Genomic DNA, 15,146 nt, shown 5'->3' with positions numbered 1-15,146 from the left:
TATGAAGCAATTTGTGTGATTATTCACTACGTGACGTCTGTTAGTATTTTGATCAAAATTCCTATTTATGTAATTATACTAAAAGTTGTTAACACCGCAACCGAACGATATTTATTCGAGTCAAAAGTCTGATTAATATTCAAAATAAACAATTTTTTTCGTAATGATAAACCAGCGTTATGCTTAGTTCTATTATTTTTTTTAAATATCAAAAACAACCTTTAAATGCTTAGTATTATTTAATTATCTAAGCTACTATGTTTTATAAATAAATACAGACTAAAATTATATATAAAAGCATGTACACCTATCCAAAAGACAACGTTTCTGCGATTGCTTTAAATTTAAAGCTTTGGTCTGAAGAGAAAATGATAACAACAACAAAAATAATGTAAAATACTACATTAAGAATTAAAACGCCGCTTCAGCTATAAAATCCTGGCAATCTTATTGCCCAAGTCTAATTAAAACGTCCGAGATAAATTAAAAATGTCCGTTAAGAATTATCCAGTAAAAACTTCAATCGGAAGCAAATTACTTACTCTAGTGAAAAAGATTAAAAATATCTGCAAGTGATAGGTATCTTGGTCTCGGAGAAGAATGCTTTTAACCCTTGCTTCACTGACTTGTAATTAGTTTCAAGTTCTTGAAAAATTATACACAACCTCGATGCGAAGGCAAGCGGTTACTGCAGTCATTTCATTAATTATATAGAGTTGTTTATATGCTATAAGAATTATCGCCCTCAGCTTCGCCCGTTCAAATTATGAGGCATTTTGAAGTGATACTTCTTTTGTGATTGTTTCATTTGGATTTTATTTCACGAAGATGTAAAATGAAAGAGAAACGTGAGATAAAACGCATTTAATAAGATAAGATAAAAGTTAATAAATAAGAGAGAGACACGAAAATCTATAGTATATTAATATTCTCCTAATCGTAGAGATTATATTTTGATTTGATTTAATATTTAAAAATATTAAAAATATCAGTAACAAAAAAGTACTTTTATTTCATCAGGTCTCGCATTGATAAAGTTTTCAATTCCGTCATGTGGTCATGTATGTGGATACACTTTTTTTATATAACTAATCATTTACAAATTCCAATTATTGAAATTTACACTGCACAATACTCACAATTATAAATCACAATTTCGGTGATTATTTTACAACTATTTCAGAGAGTTAGAGTGACCATAACTGTCCAAGGTGTATAAAAAAACCTTTTCGTAAGTTTATAATCGACTGACAGAATGTTTTAACCAATATTTTAATAAATATGACTACAGAATTAATTTGAGTTTGTGCAACTCTGTATAGTTCCCAATTAGTCAAGCCCATTATTGTAGTTCTCGGGAGTCTCCTATGAGTTGTAATTGGCTTTCAGACACTCGGTACGTATGTCTATATTCCATATCTAGTGTGTGTACACAGATTTACTATTTATAAATGATATTATACTGTTCGTCCTTCGAAGTATTCAGTAGAAGTCAAAAACCTGACAAATGTAAGTCAAAAGTTATTAAGGCTTTTTTCTTAAATAGGCCAGTGTTTTGATAAAAGTAAAGTAAGTATGTCCCGATACAGAAGTCAGTTCCAGACCCAAGGTTGTCGTACGAGGCGACTAAGTAGTAGGCTTCTTTGCACAGAATATCTTTTATGGATACCACAACGGCGCCTTTTTTGCCGTGAAGTAGTAATGTGTAAGCATTATTGTGTCTATCTGAAGGGTATTGAAGCTAGTGAAATTACTGGGCAAATGAGACTTAACATCTTATGTCTTAGGTTGGCGAGCGGAATTGTAGTGCCACTAAGACTTTTTGGGTTTTTTCAAAAATCCTGAGTGATACTGCATTGGAATGGGCAGGTAGTATCAATTATCATCAGCTTAACGTCCTGCCCATCTCGTCTCTCATGGTCATAAAAAAAAGTTTTGTTTCATGGATTTTTTTTTATAAGTAGATAAGTACGTAAAAAATTTAACAAAACAAAAATATCATATCACGAAAAGGTCACCCACTCAACATTATATAAGGAATTGAGTTAGAATAACCCCGATTCCAACAGTGATATGATGAACTAACAAGTGGACCTGTTGACAGCTGGCATAGACACCAATGTTCCTTTATATATATTACTAGCTGACCCAGCAAACGTTGTATTGCCGATATTGAAATCGCGATACAAAAGTAACTGTTGATCGTTGTAGATGGGTGAAAATTTAAAGTGAAGTTGTATGTGTTTTTTAACGCTGACTCATAATCAAACAAATTTAAAAAAAATGTCAAAAAAATAAAAAAATAAAAATTGGCGTGGACCACCCTTAACATTTAGGGGGATGAAAAATTCAATGAAAAAGTCAAGCCGTTTCGGAGGAGTTCAAAGTTTAACATCATGACACGAGAATTTTATATATTAGATATTTTTTTTCAGAGAACAAACTTTTATTTTGTAATAAGTGACGGCGACTCATTCTAGTTGATAGAAAGATAACAGCGAGCAAAATTATAGCGCTTCTAGAGGAAGGTTGAATGTTGTGTCCCAGAGGCTAAATGTGAGTCGTTTGACGGTTTGATTGAATGGAAAATATAGACTGAGATGGTAGTAGTCACTTAAATTTTTAGCTTGCTTTTTTATTTAATAAACAGGCATAGCTGGAGGAAGTCGCATGCAGCCAAGGACACCGCTGTACAACACAGTGAGGACACTGTGGGAAGCTGCTGGGTCAGCTTCCAGCATAAGGAGGGAGGAGTTACGCAGGCCCAACAAGGCTAAACCTGTATACTTTGCCACCCCGTACTTCGACGTAGTGCAACTAGCTGTTTAGACTCTGGGATAATTTTTCATTAATTACATCGAATTGTAATGACGAAATTGACTGAAACAACTTTTTATTTATTTATTTAAAGTATTATGAAGCTACAAGTTACTAACGGCCGTTCACAATATTCAGTCTATCTCTTACTTGAGACACATCGTAACAACAATCGTAAGTATCGTTGACTTTTCTGTCCCAATAAACTTATCGACGGTAACTCACCTTATCCGTACACGCTGTCTGTCAATGGGACGACGTATAGCTTACCAGCGATAGAAGTTTGTATGGAATTTGCAATTCACGCGTCCCAATATAAGGCGATGAGAATGATTTATCGGGTATATTGGGACAGCTTCAGATTATTGACAGCTAATTACTGATAGTAGAAGGTAGTAATTTATCTCTCTCTGTAGATAGTATATTGGGAACGGCCGTTAGAATTATGAAATAATCTGAAGATACCAGTGAAACAGGTTATTTATCTAGGTGCCCTTTTTTTGTAAAAGAGTGTATATTTATCGCATTGCGACTAAAACCTACCCTCAAACAAAGGTAAGAAAAGCACTTAACTTAAGGAAAATTTATGTAACAATTATATTATCTACTTAGAACTTAAGATTGTCGGGGACCTAGCGCTCTGTGAACGGCTGGATCACTTGGCGTTGCGTAGAGACGTCGCTTCATTGTGTGTCTTCTACCGCATTTATCACGGGGAGTGTTCCGAAGAGCTGTTCAACCTGATTCCTGCCGCCGAATTTCACCTTCGCCCGACACGCCACAAGTTACGATATCATCCCCACCATCTGGATGTGTGGCGGTCCTCCACAGTGCGGTTTTCAAGGAGCTTTCTTCCACGGACTACAAAGCTGTGGAATGAGCTTCCTTGTGCGGTGTTTCCGGGACGATACGACATGGGTACCTTCAGACCTGACCTAATTTATTATCCCCACCATCTGGCGTTCCTCCACAGTGAACTTTTCTTGTGATAACTACACTAACTTTCCCGTCTTTTCTTTGTCAGCGTAACATTAATTGATTCGGTGTTTTGTAATAGAGCATGGAGGATATCATCCCCACCAACTGGATGTGTGACGTTCCTACACAGTGCACTTTTCAAGGAACTTTCTTCCACGAACAATAAGGCTGTGGAATGAGCTTCCTTGTGCGGTGTTTCCATGACATGGGTACCTTCAAGAAAAGCGCGTACACCTTCCTTAAAGGCCGGCAACGCTCCTGTGATTCCTCTGGTGTTGCAAGAGAGTGTGGGTGGCGGTGATCACTTAACACCAGGTGACCGGTACGCTCATTTGTCCTCCTATTCCATACAAAAAAAAAAGATTTTTCGTTTTCGTTTAAGCAAACGAAATTAAATCTCTTGCTCTATAATAAAACTCGTAATAATTCAAGCATATGAAAATAACAATATCCGTCGAAGTCATCTCTCTCTCATATTGAGAGTTGAAAGGAAACTACAAGTTTATGGCATATAAAGTTTTTAGTGCCGCGATAGTGCGACCACGCTTATCTGGTAATGTTTGAACTGGATTTATGATGTAATTCCAATCGGAAGTATTCCGAACATCAAACTTATAGGACGATATTAAACACGCATTGGGTAGAAGATAGGTTTGGCAAATATTTCGTTTAGTGAGGGAACTGTGTGGTATTTATTTTGTACCATAAATGTATGCGCTTGTGGGTGTGGCAATTACCACGTGTTAGCGGAGCGGTTTTGTGCTAATAAAGGAATTAAGGACAGGCAAATGTAAGGAACGACCTATCTGGTATAGGTATTGTTGTGGACTGTATTTTGGAGCACAGTATCACGACGTAATTCACTCGCAGTGCAGTAGGTATGTTAAGGCGAAGGGTAAACAGAAAATACGCCAACAAGGTGTTTTTAAACAAGGTTTGTGGTGAAAATATAGCATTTGAAGCTATGAACACAACTTTATCCTGTTACACATACCCTTAAGTCTTGTAGGTTGCTAATGCTTGCTGTTGGTTAAAGTTAACACTCCAGAGCTATTACGAACTACCAGTTTTCTTTGCAGGTATACAAGTTTTTTCTCGGCATGGTGCATTTGTTTAGTATACTACTCTCATAAAAGTTGTTCTTATAGGTTTTACTTTTTTTTTGTGTAGGTACATTTATTCAGAAAAGTAATCAATAATGAGAATTGTAAGCAATTAAACTGTTTGGGCCTGTTAAAATGTTACATTTTCGATGCAATAATTTTGAAAATATTGGCTTTGTTACATAGGAGCCGTGAAATCATATCGCTCAAGGTCGCTGGCATATAGTGTCGCCTTAACTCGCGTGGCGAGCAACTAATTAGCAGTCTCTATCTTCGTGTGTCAACGCAGATAGACTGGCGGTGTGTTCACTCGCGTGGTACCTCAAACTGTTCTTGAACTTGCAGTGGAGGCTGTTCTCTTGCCAGTCTTACTAGTTTAAGTAGGTCATGTAGGTTAAGGATGGTGAGAAATTATAGATTTAAAAGAATGTGTGTGTGTACACACGGCGTAAAAAAACAAATATGTTGAAAAAAAATCCTCGTGCTATTTTATGTTTGTAAAAAGAAAAATATTGTAATAAAGAAGATATTAAAAGCAACCAATGAAAATATTACTCTATCGAATCATTTAAAGTTACATACCATTTATTAAATGAAAATGATGGAATGACGCTGGTGGCCTGGGCACGGGGAAGGGCGCTTGTGTGGGACGCTACTTGCGTCGACACTCTGGCTCCTTCTCATGTCCAAGTTACGTCAGTTGGTGCTGGGGCTGCTGCTTCGACTGCCAAAGACAACAAGCGTCGCAAATATGTTGGTCTTTGGTTGGTAAGTGAGTCATACATCTTTGTGCCGTTTGGTGTTGAGACACTTGGCCCGTGCGCCACAGAGGCGCGGAGATTGTTTAAAATACTATCTTCGCGCCTCAATAAGGCTACTGGAAACCCAAGCGCTGGCAGCTTTTTCGGTCAACGGATCAGCCTTGCTATCTAACGCGGTAATGCTGCCAGTATTCTTGGTACGCTTCCACGTAATGATAGTTTTAATTTTATATAGTCGTAGAATAGTAAATATAGTTATAAGATTTGTTTTGTTTTGAATAATAAAAGATTTATTAAAATATCATTAAATTATTTTTATATAATAAAAAATAATTTTTTGTACTTTAATTTTAAATTAATGTACTTTTAAACTCTATTTTCAGGAACGCACATACACTATAACAAAGTGACAAACCTAGCGAGTGTTAGATACGTACCTTGTCATGCGGACTAAAGAAATAAACCTGGCCTGTTGTCATGCGTTGCTAAAGCAACTTGATCTTGATTTAAGCATCAAGAGGCTTTATCTAGACGATTATTACAGTGGGAGGCTCCTTTGCACAGGATTCCGGCTAGATTGTGGGTACCTATTCCTGCCGTGAAGCTGTAATGTGTAAGCATTATTGTGTTTCGGTCTAAAGGGCGCCGTAGCTAGTGAAATTACTGGGCAAATGAGACTTATCATCGTATGTCTCAAGATGACTAGCGCGAATTATAGTGCCGATCAGCATATATTGGACATAAGAATCCTGAGCGGCACGTTATTGTTATGGGCAGGGCATTTCAATTACTGACAGCTGAACGTCCTATAATATCTAAATCTGAAGTATGACAAATGGTCTAGTTGACAAATTAACGACAGGGTGTCGAATAATTGAGAGACGGTGTGCGCGCTCATCGTAAATATTCACTCTTATAGTTTTTCCCTAACGCGCCACAAGAAGGAAGACTCCAAAATCACGCTTTAGGAAATAATTATTTTAGAGGATGAGGATTTTTATAGTGTTTAGAGTTTAGTTCATAAAACTCTCAAGAGATGGCGCTCACTATGAGGCTTGATATTCTTAAACGCGCTAACACTATTTTGTTGTATTTAGTTAGGTCAGCCAATTTATATTATTTCAATGATTCAGGCTCAGTCTAGATAAAATTGAGACTCAGATCCTTAAGCGTGTTTGATTTCATAGAACAAACTTCAACATAAATGAGTACGTCACGAAGACCATCGCGTCAACAAACGTTGTGATGGCCTTACTTCGTCCAGTGCCTTCCTCAAGCCTCCCTCTGAAGTTGAAGGTCTTAGTGTACAAGACCCACCTACGCAGCCGACTCACGTACGCGGCGCCTGCATGGTACGCGCTCGTGAGCCAAACTAATCGGAAAAGGCTTCAAACCGCTCAAACCAAGATTCTCCGTCGCATCACGGGCGCACCATGGTACGTGAGGAACCAGACAATTCAGAGGGACCTAAGAGTCGAGAGCCTGGACGACTTCATTTGTCGTCTCGCCGTCAACATGTTCGCGCGTGCCGACGCATCCGATCTCCATGAAATGTGAGATCTGCCCCCTGGCACGCGCGACCACCTGATACCCGCCGCTACCCGCGCGATCTCGTGCGGGACGAGGATGAAGAGTGACGTGTTTGTGCCCGGCCCGGCTGATTGCCCTCCTTCTTCTTCGGGGCTGATTGCCAGGGTCCGCGCAAACCGGCGATAACTCACCGGACTTGACACCAGAGCTGAGGAAACAGGCGCTTCCTCAGCTCCTAAGATCCACAAAGGGGAGCATCCGCTCCGACAAGAAGTCCCGATCAGCATTCCCCCACCGCGCCCTCGCAAGCGCGGCGAGAGAAGACCAAGACGAGAATTCATACATCATCAAAGGAGACATATTATAGACTATTATTCACATAGACTCTGGTTAGAAGGGTTCCATAGCGGCGCCATATACTGCTGACAAGCAGTAGTGTACATGCACTATTTGTGTTTCGATTTCAAAAGCAATTTTGATGAACGGCGGTGAATGATGTCTAGTGAACGCCAAGTTTCAACGATGTGATCGCATTCGCACGTTTGTTGCGATCTTTGTAGATCGCCAAACAGTGATTCCAAAGACATTCATGATGCTTAAAATATTGATGGTAGTACCAGTAGGTGATCACCTATCAAGTGATATATAAGTACTTTAAAATGCTCACATTTTATTACAAGTCTTGCTGAATCCCGTAAAATATACTGCACACTGAGATATTTCGCTTAAGTGCGGCCAGACAGCTTATGCTATGAAATATTTCGTTCTTATTTCAAATATTTAAGTGGTGTCTATTTTACATAAGATATATCACAGAGTAATACAATTTCAGAGAAATTGAGAATGTGTTAATAATATTATTTACGTCACAAAATTCCATGGCTTGAAACCATAGACTAAGCCTGAGATCTATAGAGCGTACTTAGTCTTTGCTCACTCTTTACTTACGCAAAACTTAGGTGAGTATAAGCTTAGCATAATCTTTTATTTCGTTTTAATAGTCAGTTAAACAGCTGAAATTATGCTGAGCTTATGCTAACACAGCCCAATGCAAAAGTAAAGTTCGCGTTTTATCACACTCAGCTAAGTTTTACGTAAGCAAAGTCTATGTATGCTTTATAGATTTCAGCCTTAGAATAACCTAGCGTATAGGTGACTTGCCAGCCCGACAATGTGTGGCGATGTTGGATTGGCAATGTGTGGGATAGCTAGTAATTTAATATTCAAAATAGCATGGAGCTTATACGAAGGGTGGCTAAGTTGTCAATCATAATTGGTTACAATAACAATGTATTTGCTTACCTTTTGTATCTTGTATTCTCCGTTAGAGTGGGAGGCTCCTTTGCACTGGTCTGAAGGGCGCCGTAGCTAGTGAAATTACTGGGCAAATGAGACTTAACATCTTATGTCTCAAGGTGACGAACGCAATTGTAGTGCCGCTAAGAATTTTTGGGTTTATCAAGAATCCTGAGCGGCACTGCATAGTAATGGGCAGGGCGTATTAATTACCATCAGCTGAACTTCCTGCTCGTCTCGTCCCTTATTGTCATAAAAAATGTAAGTTAGAGATAGTTTTCTCCCTCGCATGCTTTGTTTGCTAGTTTCTACATTTTTAATCTCTGCTTGAAACTATTATTAAACTGAAAGTAAAATAATCTTTATCTATACTAATATTATCAAGAGTTAAGGTTTGTGAGGTGGTTTGTGGTTAGGTGAGGGTTAATCCCTGGATCTATTGAACACATTTCGAAAATTTGTAACCTTTCAATTAAACCTTTGCACATACTTGAGGGATGGAGGGACAACCCGGCACACGACGCCGCTGCAAGAAATGCTATTTTATTAAGCATTACGAACCGGGTTATATGACAACTACAAAATTACAAAAATAATGGTCACAAAGCAAGCCCACAAATCGATTTATGTAGGTAATGTTGTATTATCCAAATGTTTTGAGTGTTCTTTAGTGTTAAATCCGCAAATCTTTGTCTTTAAAAAATTCGACACATGTTTCGCCTCTACACGAAGCATCCTCAGGAGATGTTGACTCGCCAAACTCTGGCACAAGACTGAGTCTCGTTAAGTTGCGGAATTAACACTAAAGAAATCTCAAAACATTTGGATAATTATGGATTTTCGGAAAGTAACGCCTACCTCAATAAATTTTCTTAATGTTGTATTGTAACATTGCATTGTTGACGAAGGGACTGTCTATATTTTTTATTGAAGTAGGCATTATTTTGCGGAAATCCAAATTAAGTTGTGACACTTGTAACGGGGTTCGTATAGGTCAAACGGGTCGAAATTTTGAAATTAGATTAAAAGAACATAATGCCGCACTTAGAAATAATCATCCCGACAAATCACACTTCGCGAAACATTTAACTGACACCGGTCACTCACTCGGAAATAATAATAATTTTAATATTTTACAAACATGTGAAAAATGTGTTAGAACAATTAGAAATAATAAAACACAAAAATAAAATGTTTACATTGTTGATTGAACAAACAAATTTACAAAAAAAAAATACGCCACACACCAATCACAGCGCGCCATCTCATGCGACGAGGCTATAAAAGAGTGGTTTACAGCAACATCTCCTGAGGATGCCTCGTGTAGAGGCGAAACACGTGTCGAGTTGTTTTAAGACGAATATTGGCGGAATTAACACTCAAAACATTTGGATACTGTCTATATTTTCTTACTCTATAGCATAGAGATCTAGATACTGAGGTTATAGCAAAGGTGATGTACTCTCATCCTTAAATATGAAGCTCACAAATTCTGCAAGCTTTTTACTAAGTACATGGCAGGAGGTTATAATATTCATATTACCTTGTACTTTTGCAGACATCTCTAAAAATATACGAATTCTTTTCATAAGTATTTTATTACATACGTACGATATGATACACAGAACAACTTGCTACGGATTCAATCTTTGTTGGATAAAGTTGCGTATTGTAGGAATTTATAGCGTTCGGGATTTGGTCTATTACAATCTCGAGCTTTTTCTTTACCTTTTCCGAACTCGTACATTCTCTTTCCCAACTGTCAAAAAGAAATGGCTAAATTTCTTAGTTTGCCGGATGCTGACAATTTTCACTGACCTCTGCTGTAGCAGAGGAATATTATTAGCAAATTCAGGAGCCTATTTGACGTCCTTAAAGCGACTAGGAGGTTGGAAGACAGACAAAGTTGCACAAGGCTATATTACTGATTCATTAAACAACAAACTAAAAACTGGGAAAAAAATCACACAATCCAATGATTTATAGTCCAGTCCATCTCCTTTACATGACAATACTGAAGAGAACGTTCGTCCATCTACCTTCGTCGATAATAATAATTCGACCTTTGACAAATATACATGAACAATCATACCATTTAATAATAGTTTGTCTGAAACGGTAAATATGCAACCTAAAATTGCCCCAGTTAGTATAAATAACAGTATCAATTTCAATGTATATGTGAATTATAACTTTTATAAGAAATAAATGATTAATTGTTTTTATTATTCTATTAAATTGCTTTATTTATTTGCAACTATTAAAATTAGTTGTTCAGTACACAATCGGAACCGTCATTGCGCCTCGGATCGGGTATACATTTGTCGGAACTCTTTGCAATGACAGGCTTTCCGCACTCGTAATTAAATATACTATTTCCTAATATCATGCGCAAAGTTCGATTTTGCTAATGCATTTGCGTTCGCAAAGTACGTTCGCGAAGTAAGCACTTTCCCACATTATGACACGAGCGTGCGGGAATATAGCTGAACGTGCGGGAACGTTTGAAAATAATTATAGTGGTCGAACTTTGCGCAACTTAATAGGAAAAATAGTATACGATACTCGTGCGCACGTGGGTCTACCTTCACTCGCTTCGCTCGAGCGGGAACGACCTACTTCGCGCACTTGTATCGTAATGTACTATTGTATTAGAGGGGTTAAAATACCAAAATGAAAAAATAAAAAATCTTCATAGATTTCGAATTGGATTTGTTTATCTAGCACTGAGAGTATCCTTAGATTTATATGCAGCTCTTCGTTGTATAATAAAGTTATAGTCTTAAAACAACCCACATTGTTGATGTCTAGTCTTACATTACCACCACATTTGCAAGAACCTTATTAAAAAAATATTAAAAAACTTGAATAAACAAAGTACTGTTTGCGAATATTGCAATATTGCCTACTGCAATATTCACAAGGAGCTAGAGTAGAATCATAAATTCAATCTCCGGCTGAAACTCAGTTAGCCAACAAACTACCGGAAATGGATATGCGTGGAGCTACTTCCGGAACTGATGCCCGCCTATAGCCGAGGCTTTATGTTGCGTACTTCCGGTGTTCACGTCTCCTAAAATATATTGATTTGCCTTTGCTTCTGCAACTCAGTATAAATGTGATTTGAAAAATAACCTTGAAAATTCTAATGTCTTTTGGGGACATATAAGTTTTTGATTGAAGAGGAGAACAAACTAGAATACAGGATGGTATGTAATTACTGCAGTCTTATACTCTCTTTGACATACGGAAGGCAGACGTGGTCGCTAACTATGGTCTTTATGAGGAAGCTCATTGTCGCTCAGAAGGCAATGGAGAGAGGGCGATGCTCGGAGTTTCCCTGCAAGATCGAATCAGAAATGAGGAGATCCGTAGGTAAACAAAAGTTACTGACATAGCCCTGATGGTTGCTAAACTGAAGTGGCAGTGGGCAGGGCACATAGCTCGACGGACAGAAGGCCGTTGGGGCAGTAAAGTCCTCGAATGGCGACAACGTACCGGAAGACGTAGTGTTGGTAGGTCAGATGAACCGACGATGTGGTCAAGATCGCCGGAATAGGTTGGACCAGGTCAGAGCAGGACCCATCGTCATACGTCTTCTAACACCAGGAGAATCAGAGCGTTGCAGTTTATTAACCTTATTAAGCGTCGGATAAACGTATACATAGATTTGAAAACTGAAATCATATTGGTACGTGGCGGGCGAGGATCGATCCGGGGACACCGTGGTCAGAGTCAATGGTTCAACCTATTGGTACACCGTCGCTTAAGTCAATAAATTGCTCATTTTACAATGTTAAAGTTGTACATTATATATTACCCTCATTTATATTATGGCCTGAAGACATTGCAAGTTAAGATGGGTAGGTGCTCCAGTGTGAGGCTATTGGCGACGCTTAAAAATCTTAGGTATTACCATAGACGTACAATAAAAAATGAGACTCATAATCATGCTGATAAAAACAACAAAGTTTACCAAAGCGTCTATTTTTTTTCAGCTCCCATATCAACCCCAAAGCTTGAGCTGTTGAAGAAAGAAAGAAAGAAAAAAAAAATGTTTATTGACGTCATTATACATTCTGATAATAGTTCTTAAAGTTATACTAGTCTAATTATGATCTAATAACGCCAATGGGCCACAACGCTGGTCTTCCGTGGAAACCAAGAGAGCGCTACTAACGCGCAGTCCTATCACACGAAGGTGTAAAAACTATTAATTCTTTATGAGCACAGAGCACAAAAAATAGTGAAACTCGGATCTAAAACTACTCTTTTTTTTTCCGGAACAATATAATTAAACTTGATTTAAACTTGCCATTGCCACACAAAACATTCTGGATGTGGTAGAAGACGAGACGTTAACTGCAGCAGTACTATGTTACTAATAATTCTAATAATTACAATTTTGTTTATAAATTATTTGCTACCACTAAAGCTTTCATAATGTAAATCCACCTGACTTTGTTTGTTTTGTATATTTCCTTTAAGTAACTTTATAATAATAATTTCCTTTACAATTTCAAATAAATTTATAAATTGTCAATGAACAAGTAACAGAATTCGTATATTTGGCTAGCAAATAGAGAAGGAAGATATGAAGGTGATATTGAAAGGAGAGTGACTGCGGGTAACTGTGTGAATGGAGCGCTGCATGCCTTCATAAGCGGTCAGACTGTGCCAATAGAAGCGCGCAAGTATGTGTGGGCAAGTCGGTCGCGGGAGACCTCGTAGAACATTCGTCGACCAAATTGGGGACGTTTTGACAAAAGGGGAGGTCCGAAGCACCCGCAACCGGTGAGCATGTATGAAAAGAGCAAATGGCATTCTATTGTCTCTGCCTACCCCGACGGTAACAAGGCGTGAGTGTGTATGTATTTTAATATGTATTGACACTTGTAAAATTTGTACTTTAAGAATATATTGCTATATTTATTAACTAGATTATACATAATTATAATAATAATAGCCTTTTATTCTGACAAAATCTAATCCTAATACATGACTCTTATCTAAACACTTAAATACTTAATTGTCTGTGTGCCTCTGGGCAAAGGCCTCCCCTGTTCATCTCCACTCTTCTTTGTTTGCAGATAGTCTAATACAGGTTCTTCCAGCCATTTTCACTATGACATCTTCCCATCTTCTTTCTTTGCCTACCTTTATTTCTCTTGCAACCTCTTGATGTAGTGATAATTTTGCTCCACTTATCGGGTCCTCTCATTTCGTGTCCTGCACATTTCCATTTTAGACTCTTTATCGCATAAGCAACGTCGGCTATTATTTTATTACTTATCTTGACTATTCTCTTTTGTTGATCATGCTTCTTTCCATGGCTCGCTGGCTTACCTTCAACCATTATGCTGCTGTGAGTTCCCAAGTTTGGCAGCCATAGGTTGGAAATATACATGAGTTAAGTGTACACATACTAGCTAATAAACCTGTAATTAACCTTATCTATATATATATATATATATATATATATATATATAAATGAATTGCTGTTCGTTAGTCTCGCTAAATCTCGAGAACTCGTTGAATTATTTGTGAAAGTCCAGGGAAGGTTTAAAAGGTGAATTAATATGAAAATTCTCGGAAAAAAATTAATATAAACAAAAATATTGCTTTTCCTTTGAAGTGTCCCCCGTCGTTCAGAAATCAAATTGAAAGAGTAATCTAAAATAAATAACTAATTACATTTAATGTATCTTTATTTCTAAATAATACAAAGCACTTCTTGGCCAACATTCAAAAATATAAAAGCTGTTTCCCGATGACATCTATTTTGCACACCCGTAAATGATTAGCCTAGATAATTATAAAATAACTATATAACCTAAATTATATAGTCTGTGTATCGGTCGTCATCTATTTTTTATACCCCAAAAATTTAATTATTAATTTTCTTATTACTTTATATAGCAATACAACATTTGCTGGGTCAACTCGTCCTTAATAAAGAATATTTGACATTGAAATTTAATTTAGTAAGGTGTTGGACGTGGTCAAATGAACTGATACTAAAGTGACCTATCAATTGCAATTTGAAAAACTCATCTTAACTTTAAACCAACATAAAACTGATAACTTGAATCTAAACGAATATTTCAATAAACGAATGAACCTATAGCAACTCCAATATGAGATATGAATCAAACGGCTCCGCTGAGCATAAATATTTGTTCATCCTCGTCGATCTTTTAAAGAAATTTACTCTAGCGGAAACATGCCACGTTGCATTTCCTTACACATTTACAATATTCACATATTTCGTAGGTTTAATTCTCAATGTATGCGACAAAATCTCGAATACATTTTCACCTTCGTGTTTGAAGGTTTTTGTGTCAAAATCACTTGATTGTTTTATTTGAAATTATCACTGGTGATGAAAGTTAGCAATTTTATAAGCCTAAAAGTAAAAAATATACCCGCAATTAGCATTCTGAAAAAACTGAAAAAACAGAAGTTAAAACAATCAATTAGTTGTCAAGGAAAATTTTGAATGCCCCACTCTTTTGGCGTTGTATTGAAATCTTTTTGTCACAGCTCAAAATGGTTTACTGTTTAACTTATTTCCTATGGTCTTATTAAAATTGATGAACCATCTGACTCCAAATAACACTCTCTTTCTCTATAGCTTACTCCGCGAAATGAATTAATTGTA

This window comes from Leptidea sinapis, chromosome 22, assembly GCF_905404315.1.
Source record: "Leptidea sinapis chromosome 22, ilLepSina1.1, whole genome shotgun sequence".
Taxonomy (NCBI): Eukaryota; Metazoa; Arthropoda; class Insecta; order Lepidoptera; family Pieridae; genus Leptidea; species Leptidea sinapis.
The sequence above is the reverse complement of the archived record's forward strand: the minus strand, read 5'-3'. Positions refer to the sequence as shown.